Raw genomic sequence first — 11385 nt, 5'->3', positions numbered from 1 at the left:
TAGAATGTATTTCGATATCTCCCTGTCTTTAATGTCCAGCCTTTCAACTGGAACATGTTGGTGACGTGCAATGTTTCGGCTGCAAACAGGGCATCCGTTTTAATTACTGTATTGTAACGTCTTATTTTTACGTTCCATGTCAGGTACTTCCCGTTAAATGTCTTTTTGGTGAGCTGAAAGGATAGTTCAACTTTACTACTTCTTGATTCCCTGGCCATTTTCGCGAGTGCATTCCAGCTGTTTCATAATGTAAAATATTTGAATTCTTTGACGATCTCAGTTTTTTGTTTCCCAATTTAAAATGTTTTGGTGGTTTTCTTATATCATTTCTTCTTCTTTAAAAAGCAGATTTTGAGACCTATTCTTCCTGCTTGATTCTGCAGCTCGCGGCTTTGATCTCTGGTTTCTTCCCAAGTCTCGGCTAGTAGGGCAACGGCTCGACAGTTAACGTTATTGCCTTTGTTTCTTGTTCCTGTGTCTCACGTTCCACTCTTTGGCTGCTTTCTCTAGGCCTCAGATAAACAGCCTTGGAGAGTCAGTCTTGTGTACACCAGCTTTTATCCCAATAGTGTCAGATAATTCTGTCACGAACTTGACTTTGTATTTTCTTGTTTTTACATTTTATTCTTTTGGTATGGAGGTGAGTGATTCCTGGTGCCGTCAGTGAAAGTGATAACATATGATTTTTCTCTAAATTTTTTGGTTGGCCATTGAGTTTTTGAGGCTTAGGATATGTTCTGGGCAGGTTCTCCATATCTAGAAACTCGCTTGATATTTCAAGTTGTTAGTCTAATTGGGGTTCTGCCCTGTTTACTAAGACTTTAGACAATATTTAGTATGTTTTGTGTGAGATACCTCTGTAGTTACCGAGTGAGGTGGCGTAGTGGTTAGCACACTGGACTCACAGTTCAGGAGGACGACGGTTAAAACCCGCGTCCGGCCATCCTGATATAAGGTTCCTGTGATTTCCCTAAATCGCTTCAGAAAAATGCCGACATTGTTCCTTGAAAGGCACGGCCTATTTCCTCCTCCGTTCTTTCCTGATCCGATGCGACCTATGACATCGCTCTTTCGTCCCCTCCCCCAGATCAACCAGCCAAACTCTGTAGCTGTTGGTGTCTATTTTGGATTCTTCCTTTGGGGGTGTGTGGGTGACAGCTGTCTTTCATTCATCTGAGATTCTCTGACATTGGGTGTGACGAGTAATAGAAGTGTCATCATGAAAGATGCTAAAACCGTAACTATGAAAACAAGTGGACATAAGAAAATGCACTACACTGTTGTCCTTTTATTTTGTGCTGATGGTACTAAACTTAATCAAATGATTACTTTAAAGCGCAAAACAATGCCAAAACTTTCCGAAATAATACCAAGCGTTGCTGTTTATGTACATGATTAGGGCTTGATGGACGAGTCTGCTATGAAGTTATCGGTTAACACAGTATGGGAGAGAGGGAAGGGAGGTGTTTCACTGAAAAAGAGTTCTCTACTTGTACTAGATTAGTTTAGTAGTCTTTTCAAAAATTCTGTAAAATACAGGGCTTGCTGTTGTTCTGGAAAGTCTTCTCAAATGCAACACCTTTATTTCTCAAAAAAAAAAAAAAAAAAAAAATTGAAGTGTATAAGAGATAGGAATGGAACGAGTGGATGATGGATGAAACCCAGCACTAATTCACGCCGAAGGAGGCTTTGAAACGACCTACAATCAAACAAGTCTGTCACTGGATAATACAACATAGTTCAGAGTGAGAATAGACATTATTGTGAAATCTTTCAAGAATTGTGGGGTAAGTAATGCTCTCGATGGCAGTGAAGATCGTCTCGTAATCGAAGATGACAACGATGACGACGAAGAGGAAGAAGATGAAAGTTCAGATGACAATTTTAAGGGATTTTTAAAGTCAGCTCTGTTTTGAAAACTAAGAAATTTTGTTAGTCTGGCTTTGAAAGCTAATAATAAAAACAGTAAAAATTTCATGTTTTAATTGCTTACAAATTAAGGTGCGTCTTAAAGTCCGTAGCGTCTAATAGTCAGTAAAATACGGTATGTAACTGGTGTTATCGGTTGTTACTAGATGGCGCAACATGTTTCGTGTCCACGTTGTGGCGACTTCGTCGTGTTAGTATCCTAATCTGATTTTTCTTCCAATGTCTTACCTCTTGCAGTCCTGCAGTCCTTAGCGGCGTGTACTGTGCTACGCCACATAGCTATAGTTTCATTATCAGTTACCAGCTTTTATCAGTTCCAGTGTTTTTAATTTTATGTGATCTTAATAATAATTTCATTAAGAAGTATTTTAAGTGACTGGAACATTATTGCTCTTAAATATATTCGCCAGTTACTGCACGTGAGTACAGTCTTCACATAATCTGTTCGGAATAGAAAAGGTTTATTCCTTAGATTTTCTTGAAGTTTATGTTGATTTTTAAACTGTGTAAGTAATTTTGGATTTTAAGGTCAAGACACCTGGTAAAAGCAAATTTCGTTGCAACCGGTTGGCTGTTTTGAAGCGTCCATCCCGTCCGCCTGCGACAGTGGCATCCCGCATGACGGAACAGAGATCCGGGATTCCTTCATCACAGCGGATGAAACCAAAGCAGATAATTACGGTAAGACCTAGGTCGCTGCTGGAGAGAAAACGCAGCTTCATGTCTCAGACAGCTGCCTCCAGGGCCCACTACTTAAACCTAACTAACCTAAGGACATCACAAACATCCATGCCCCAGAAAACGTACCAATAAATTCATGTTATGAGTACTCTACATACAAGTAACAGGATACACTGTGATATGGTCTTTCTCGCAGTTAATAGACAGTATACAGGATGATTTTTTCCACCGTGGTGTTTAATGGATGAGAGAACCTTGTTGTTGTTGTTGTGGCCTAGAGTCCAAAGACCAGTTTGATGCAGCTCACCATGCTACTGTATCCCGCGCAAGCCTCTTCATCTCCGAATAACAACTGCAATCTATCCCTCTGAATCCGCTTAGGATATTCATATCTTGGTCTGCCTCTATGATTTTTACCCTCCACGCTTCCCTACAATACCAAATTGGTGACCCCCTGGTGCCTCAGAACGTGTATTACCAAATGATCTCATCTCCTAGTCAAAATGTTCCACATATTCTCCATCTCCCCAATTCTGTTCCGTACCTTCTCATTAGTTACGTGATCTTCTAACATTCTGCGTGGTGTCTGTTTGTTCTATATCGTGTCTCCCTACCACTTTTGCGCAACGACGCTCTGAGCGTGTTTTTTAGGGAGTTGACTAGTTTGAACCTGGGACCTGTTGCTGGTAAGGAGACGCCAGACCACACATGACATGTAGAGTTCAGAAGAGTTCAGTGAGACTAGCGTTGATATAACCAAATACTTAATGATTTCAGCGTCAACTCCACTGCACTCGCTGTAAAAGAATCTTATTACTAACAACATTTAGTGGAAGGGGTTCAAGGCCTTCCTATTTTTAGTTAGCTGGTAAAAATAACGTCGTAAAAGCATTTAAGTTTACCATTGGAAATTTTATTCTACTCACAAAACATTGTTTATAAATTGCACTATTAATGAAAGTAAATGTTTCAATGCAGGATGGTAAAAACAGACTGCGTTCAACAAAAATGTGAACGAATATTCCCTGAATGGGTTTCCAAGTACCACAATGGATCGAAGGATGACATATTCCATATCACATCTATAATCTAGGTTTATATTAAAATTCACGAAAGAGGACACTATCAAAATGGTCTACAGTGACCCTCAATTATCTTTAATTACGTATCTAACTTGTTGTAAATTACAATGGCTGATGTGGCTTCTCAATAACTATATAACAGAAAAATAACAGAAAAATCATCGCGTTTCAGATTTTTACTACAAGTGGCAAATGTGAACACCATGAGCTTTAATTGACGATCGACGCTAGTATTACGCAAAAAGGGGGTCTAACAGATGAGACTTCTGCAGTTCTGAGTAAAGCTTTATGCGCTGATACGCTGCATCGTGTCTGTTCATTACCTTGTCGGTGTTCGTCAGGGGGCGGCGGACAGCACAGCTCCGTTCACCTCGCCGTCTCGGAAGCAACTCTCCCCTAACTTCTCCTTACTACAATTTACCAAAGTTGGTTTAAAAAAACTATTTGGCTGTGTTTTCATCTGACCAATCAGGGTCTCAATGTTAACCTTAAGCTTCGCCTACAAAAGTTCTGTCTATCCAATGAGAAACGTAATAGAATTCGTGGTGGGGCAATGTTTCTAAAGTTTGCAACGTAACAGAGATGCAAAAAAGTCTCACGCTAAAACTTGCGGCTGGGGTGGTCCTTTTACTGTTATCGTAAGGTCTATACTGTTCTTCTTTCCAGCTTTTAACATGGGCTGGGGAGTGGTCTAGCGATTATCTTTCGACGCGGGTGTCCATCCCTTATCGTAGGGCCTTCCAGCTTAACACAGTTCTGTTCTCAGCTTCTGTTCACGTTTCTCCCCTCAGAGCTGCGTCTGTCTCACGGTGGGAAGGTATGACATGCATTTAGGCATTCTTGTGTTAGTCTGCGGTTATCCACTTGCTCACTCGTTGCTCGTATTACTTTGGTTCTTTTAATGTCATGATTTATTCGGAGCTATGTGACATACTACTGCATTTGCTTATCAAGTCAGGGTTTTCATGGAAGGTGTTGGATTTGCCTGACACCTTACATATCACCACCCTTGGAACTTAATTTTTGTACAGAAGTTAGGCAATGATTGAATCGTTGTCTAAGCCAGTCAAAATTTATTCCGTTATCTAAATTTTGTTGCCTACTGTTCAGCCATGTTATTCTGTTCTATGCTAGTTTGTATTACTAATTTATATCTTTATATTCTTCCACATTATCAAAAATGTGTTTATATTGACAAGGGAAAAATATTTTATTCAGTTATAATTATTGTTTATTAATTATTTTCTTTCTTTATTTATTTGTGAAGTTTGTTTTTTAAGAAGTTTGTTATCGAAAGTGAGGAGTCTTTCACATCGATTTTCTCAGACATATTGTTTTTATAAATGTAGTAATTATGTAAAATCTATTCCTAATACATGTTCTAAATATCATGTACAAGTAAAATGTTTTTGTTTCTAGACACTTATTTCAACATTGTTACACTAACAAATATGAATTATTTCCAATAATTGCTTTGACAAAGAAATATACATACACAAGTATTGAGATATTATCGTAACAAATGGTACAAATGCTAAAAAAAAGGGAAAACATCCAACAAGATAATTTTTTTATTCTTTGTTTTTAAGAGGAGAAAATAAGTAAAGTATTGTTATTCTTTTATTTTTATGAGTAGATAATAAGTGGCATATAGTTTTAGTGTTTATTATATCTTATTTTTGTTCTTTATATACTGTCCATTTCAGAACTAATTACTTATTTTTGTCGATAGTCTAATTTTTACTTAAGTCCATAGTCAATGACTGTTATTTAGTAGTTTATTAGCTGTCTGGTGTGCTTAACTTATTTAGTTTTTCACATGTTTCTTTTGCACAATTCCTACATTATATAATTTGACTTCACACATCCACACAATCCTATGAATGTTTAAGCATGAGGTTGGTGAATGTTTTTGCATGAAAGTGATGGACTTGAGCAAGATGGATGTGGGCAAGTTTTTGATGTACAGCTTCGTTCGTCGTTCCTTGTTGGCTTTGCAAGTGTGTGTTGCTGTTGTGGAGGTCCCATTTAACTGTGAGTGCAGAATCTCGTGGTTTACTGGCTTTGTATGTGTGAATGTCATCGTTATGTGTCGCTGAAAGCGGTTGTTTCTTGTTGTAATACTTCGCAGACGACTAGTTTACAACAGGATAGGGACTTGGGAAGGTATGTCGTCTGTTCATCACCCATCTTCTTTCTTGGTCTCAATCTTGCGAATCTTCAACTTCTGTTCTTCCTGCTTTTTCTCTGCTTTGTACTTGCTTCTTGGTTCTTCTCTGGGCAGGATATGGAAATATTTATTGATAACTAGTCGCTTTTAAGTTCTCCTCTTAGTAACAGTTTGATAAATTGTTTGGGCATGTCATTTTTACTTTGTGGAAGTTTTCTTCAGTTTCGTGCATCAGCGTGCTGTTTAGTAGGAGTAGTGTGACTTTTACACATTTTTTTTGCCAGTGGTGGCTTGCCCAAGCAGTCTTCTTGTCGGGCCATTTTTTGCTCGCTCCACTGAGTTGGGATGTTCAGAGACCCTTCTGGTGTTCGGTGTCCTGTCATGTCTCTGCAGGGTTCCGCCACTGTGTGGTTCCGTGTTCTGTCCCAGCAGGGTTCTGCCACCCTGTGGTTCAGCTTGGCAGCAGATTTATTTACTGCCCACTTCGGCTACAAGGGCCTTCTGTTGGTCTCGCTGTCCTTTCCCTTCTCTCGACGCTTCTGCCTTGTAAGAATTGTGTCTTGCTAATTACGTCCTTTCCTTTCTTGATACTTCTCGTGTTGCAACTTGTGGGTCGTTGCATCTCGTCCTTGCTGGAGTTTTTACAATGGTTCTTACAAAAAGGTTTACTTATAATCATCTAACATATGTCTAGTACCTCATTGTTTTACGCCTTCTTAAAAAACTTTACAAATTTCAGCGCAATTTCCATGTTACAATTCTAAGATATTTTGAGTCTTAACTTCTAAAAGAATCCTCAAATTCGTTTCTTATTTTTTGTGTAGTGTTGTGGTGTATAGCATTTTAGTATTTCATGCTGTTAGACTATCTAGGCTTTATTCCTACACCTTAATCTATGGCACTATTGGTGTTATTATTGAAATTACTTTCTTTTTCCCACCTTCCTCTCTCTTCATTCTTCTTTCTCCTGACGTTCTTTTCTGCAACATAATCTTGAAATAGTGTGCTGATTATTTACCAGTAATAAAATTAGTCTTCAAACTTGTACTGAAAGTGTTTAATACTGCCACTCTTAGGTAAAAGTACCTCTGCTTTATCTCGTAAAATACCCTCTAATTCTCTTTTACTGTGTTCCGAAATACCTTGAACGTCTTGCAATTTTTCGTCGATTTCTTTATGGACTTCTAACATGAATTGAGGCGATTCCGCCTTTTGTGCATACCATTCTAATTCTTCATCCTCTTTATCTCGCATCATTCTTAATTGTTTGTCTATAGCTGGTATTTCTTCTAATTTTAGCTTTTGCTCAAAGAGAAGTGTGACATTCCCGAATGTTACGCTCCTTCCCCCATATCTATTATCGCTTGTCTCCCATTTAAAAAATCTGCACCTGTAATCATATCTACAGTTAGTTTAGTTATAATCACGAAGTTGGCTTCGATCTTTTGACCTTGACACGAAAGAGTTAACCTTGTTTGTCTCGTAACTTCCGCAGCACTGTTTCTAATAGGACCTCTTACTTTAATCTTACGTGTTTTCAGAACTGGCAATTCCTCGTTGGCATTACACTGCATGAATAAAATTTCTGAGATCGCAGTCAGTTCACTTCCGCTATCAATTACAATATTGACTGTGATATGCTTTACCATGGCCTTCACAGTTGGTTGAATTTGAAAGGGTTGTTTCTGCTCTTATTTTTCTTCTTGCATCAACGAATCCTCCACTGAATCATACATGAGTCTTTTAGGAATTTCCCATGTGAATTCGAACTTTCTGTAGGATAAGCTTCGACTGCTACTTCTCTCTCTTTTATTTCCTCTTCTCTATTTCTTCCTTCACTTACGCTTTCTTCAACATCCTCAACTTTTTCCTCACCCTCGTCTATCTTCTCCTTCTTCGTCGCTACGTCCACATAATCGCATCTAAATGCTCTAATTATCGCTTCATAACTTCCTTCAGTATATACGTTAGGTTGTGTGCCCACTCGTAACTTATATTCAGCTTCTGTCCACTGCACATTATCCTCATTGAATTCGCTTTCCCTGGTTTCCATCTCAAATAGCTCTGCAATACTCATTACTTCGTCCTTTCCTCCTACATTCGTTGTGCATGCCTCTGGTATTTCATCTTCCTCGTCAGTATTCTCCCAATTATTTCGTCCCAACACGATATTGTTATTTTCTTGTCTTCGTTTTCATCTGATCCCTGCGGATTTGTTTCTTCTTCCTTCTCTTCTCGTGATAAGGTTTTTACTTCTCTGTTCAAGTTGCTGCAATTGTCCTGGGTCGGTGCGTCATTCTCTTTGGCATGGGCGCTTAGCTGTCAATTCGAACGTTTATCGGGGTTTGGTGGTCTTACCTGCACCTCTTCTATCTGTATTCTCTTTTCTTGTTCAGTTTGTTGATAGTGGTTTCTTTGTTGATAAATTGTCGGTCTATTGGTTCTCCAGTACCCGTTCCGGTTGTCGTTATTCCATCTGTAATAGTTGTTGCCGTTCCTGGGGGAATTATAGTTATTGCCATATTCTCTTCTAAATCCATAACTGGTTTTTTGTTGAAATCTATTGTCGTTTCTTGGTGCGAAGTTATCACATGGTTCGTTATTATCGTTTCTTCGTACTGTGTCTTGTGGATTCCACTGCTTTTTGCTTTCGTTTTCACGTGCTCTTCGTCTTTTTCTTGCGCCATCTTCCGAAAATATGAACTCTAGTTCCCTTAGAATACCTTTAAATGCTTCGACATCATTGCCTCCGCGACCTGCTAATGATTTCTGGTATTTCAATGGTAGCTCCATCGCGCATAATTTAATCAACTCACCGTCACTGTATGGTACATCTAAGCATTGATTTTTCTTTGCCATTAATTAGAAAACTTTCACGGGACTCTTCTCCCCTGAATTTTCGAAATACGGGTTCTGTAATAATTCGTTGTCATACTTCGTCATAGTTCCATATGAAATTCGCGATTCTTGGCCACTTTTGTTTCTGATCATTTCTCCCGCCGTTCTTTCCGGTTGTGGAAGATCCATTGAATATTGTCCACTATAACTTTCGCCTACCCTTGCGTAGTATCGTTGGAGTGGAACGCAATAATTTTCTTCTATCGGTTGTGAACGTGTAGCTGAATGCATTGCACTGTACTCTTCGCAACCTGGCTTTCCATTGTCAGGTATTGGTTCGGTATCCTGTCTGGCTAACTTTGCTGCTTCATTGCACGATCCAAACTGTCTTGGAACATACATTTGTAGATCCGCATGTGTGATGACGTTTGTTCATCAAGAATTTCGAAACGTGTTTGTTGCTATGCAGGCTGTCTGATTTCACGCATGTTACTTTCCGCCAATGATTGGAATCGCAAATGCGTAATATCTTCGTTAATTGCTTGTTTTTCCGGTGCTGTTACAGATACGGATGTGGTTGCAGACTCTGTGCTTGTTCGATCCTGTTCACTACGCTCTTGAATGGTTTGCAACAACTCTGTTCTCAATTTCTGAAATTGTCGCATCGTTTGCGCTTCTATTTTGAGTATGCGGTAATCATATCTTTTCAGCGCTGCTTTTGTGATACGTTTGTGTAACACACTGTTTTCAACAACTTCACACGCTATACCTGCTGCTTGTCTAGTAATTTCGTTTATCTATTTCTCTAGTTTCTTGACTTCTCCCTGGGTGTGGTTACGTAATGTTTTGATCTCGTCCTGAATGTCATTACGCAATGTTTGTACGTCCGCTTGTACCTTGTCAATGTCTGTTCTCAATTGATTGTGACCTATTATTAAGTTTCATATCACATCTCGAGATTCTTTTGCCTCGTCTTCAATCTGACTTAGGTGTAACTGAATTTTTTTGTTTTTTTCTTTAATCGCACGCATTTGTCTCGTGATTTCTGCATTCTGAATTTGAATTTGGTTCGCTATGTCTTTATTTTGCCTTGTCATGGTTTCCGTAATTTGTTGTAATAATTCTGCCAGATTGGTGGGTCCAATTGCGTTTCCTTCCGACGTCCTACACTCTGTGTTTTCGCCCAAGTGTTGGTGCGCAACCGATTGCATTGAACTGTGCTGTGACACGTTTCTGCTCGCATTCCTTGTACTCTGTGGTGATGGAGCTCTGATTACTTGTACTATAGGTTCTACGTATTCAAGGCGCAAGTTAGAATCCTCATCGACTGTCTCTCTACTTTCCTTCTCCTCAGTCGTATGCTGACTTATGTTTTCTATGCCTTGACGTACATAATCCTCGTTATGAAGCGTTATGTGACCTATTTCTCGCAATACTGCATCCTCTGTTGTACTGTCCTCTATTCTCTGTCCGTTTTCATGCTGGGTCTCTACCTCAATTCGGTCAAGGTCTCGATTTGCCATTGCTAATCTTTCCGAATGCCTTATTTTCTGTTTTAAACGCAAATCACACGCCCTACTTCGAGTCAACATGCGCTCATACGATCTCACGCGTTTCATAAACTTTTTGTTCACACGACTTGACCCTTATTATACCAAAGACTGACAATCCATTCACTTACTTGTTGGGTCAGAACCAACTTGTCAACGATGTATCCGCCACCTTTGCGCTTGCATTGAGGAGAAAACTTAATTCTAACAATTTTTAAGATTCATAACTTAATTATGCTGTTGTCTCCGCTAGAATGTCCCAGTATCTATCGCTGCAGCTACTGCCTTCAACTATTTATGCCTTTCAAAAAAAAATTTTTAAGCCGATAATTTAGTAACAGGATATTCTTCTGACCTAGTTAGGTATGTGGTTGACCTTCAATCATGGTATTTTTCCATCCTGGCAGGGTCGCCATTCTCAAACATTCTGCATGGTGTCTGTTTGTTCTATATCGTGTCTCCCTACCACTTTCACACAACGACGCTCTGAGCGTGTTTTTAGGGAGTTGACTAGCTTGAACCTGGGACCTGTTGCTGGTAAGGAGACGCCAGACCACACATGGCATGTAGAGTTCAGAAGAGTTCAGTGAGACTAGCGATTATATAACCAAATACTTAATGATTTCAGCATCAGCTCCACTGCACTCCCTGCAAAAGAATGTTAATACTAACTAAATTTAGTGGAAGGGGTACAAGGCGTTCTTATTTTTAGTTAGCTGGTAAAAATAACGTCGTAAAAGCAGTTAAGTTTACCACTGAAAATTTTATTCTACTCACAAAACATTGTTTATTAATTGCACTATTAATAAAAGGAAATGTTTTAAGGCAGGATGGTAAAAACCTACTTCGTTCAACAGAAATGTGAACGAATATTCCCTGAATGGGTTTCCAAGTTCTACAGTGGATCGAAGGATGACCTATTCCTTATCACATCTATAATCTAGGTTTAAATTAAGTTTCACGAAAGAGAAAATTATCAAAATGATCTACAGTGACCTTCAATTATCTTTAATTACTCATCTAACTTGTCGTAAATTACAGTGGCTGATGTGACATCTCAATAACTATATAACAGAAAAATCATCGCGTTTCAGATTTTTACTTCAAGTGGCAAATGTGAACACCATGAGCTTTA

The sequence above is a fragment of the Schistocerca americana genome, chromosome 8 (assembly GCF_021461395.2).
Source record: "Schistocerca americana isolate TAMUIC-IGC-003095 chromosome 8, iqSchAmer2.1, whole genome shotgun sequence".
Classification (NCBI taxonomy): domain Eukaryota; kingdom Metazoa; phylum Arthropoda; class Insecta; order Orthoptera; family Acrididae; genus Schistocerca; species Schistocerca americana.
This window is presented reverse-complemented; position numbering follows the sequence as displayed.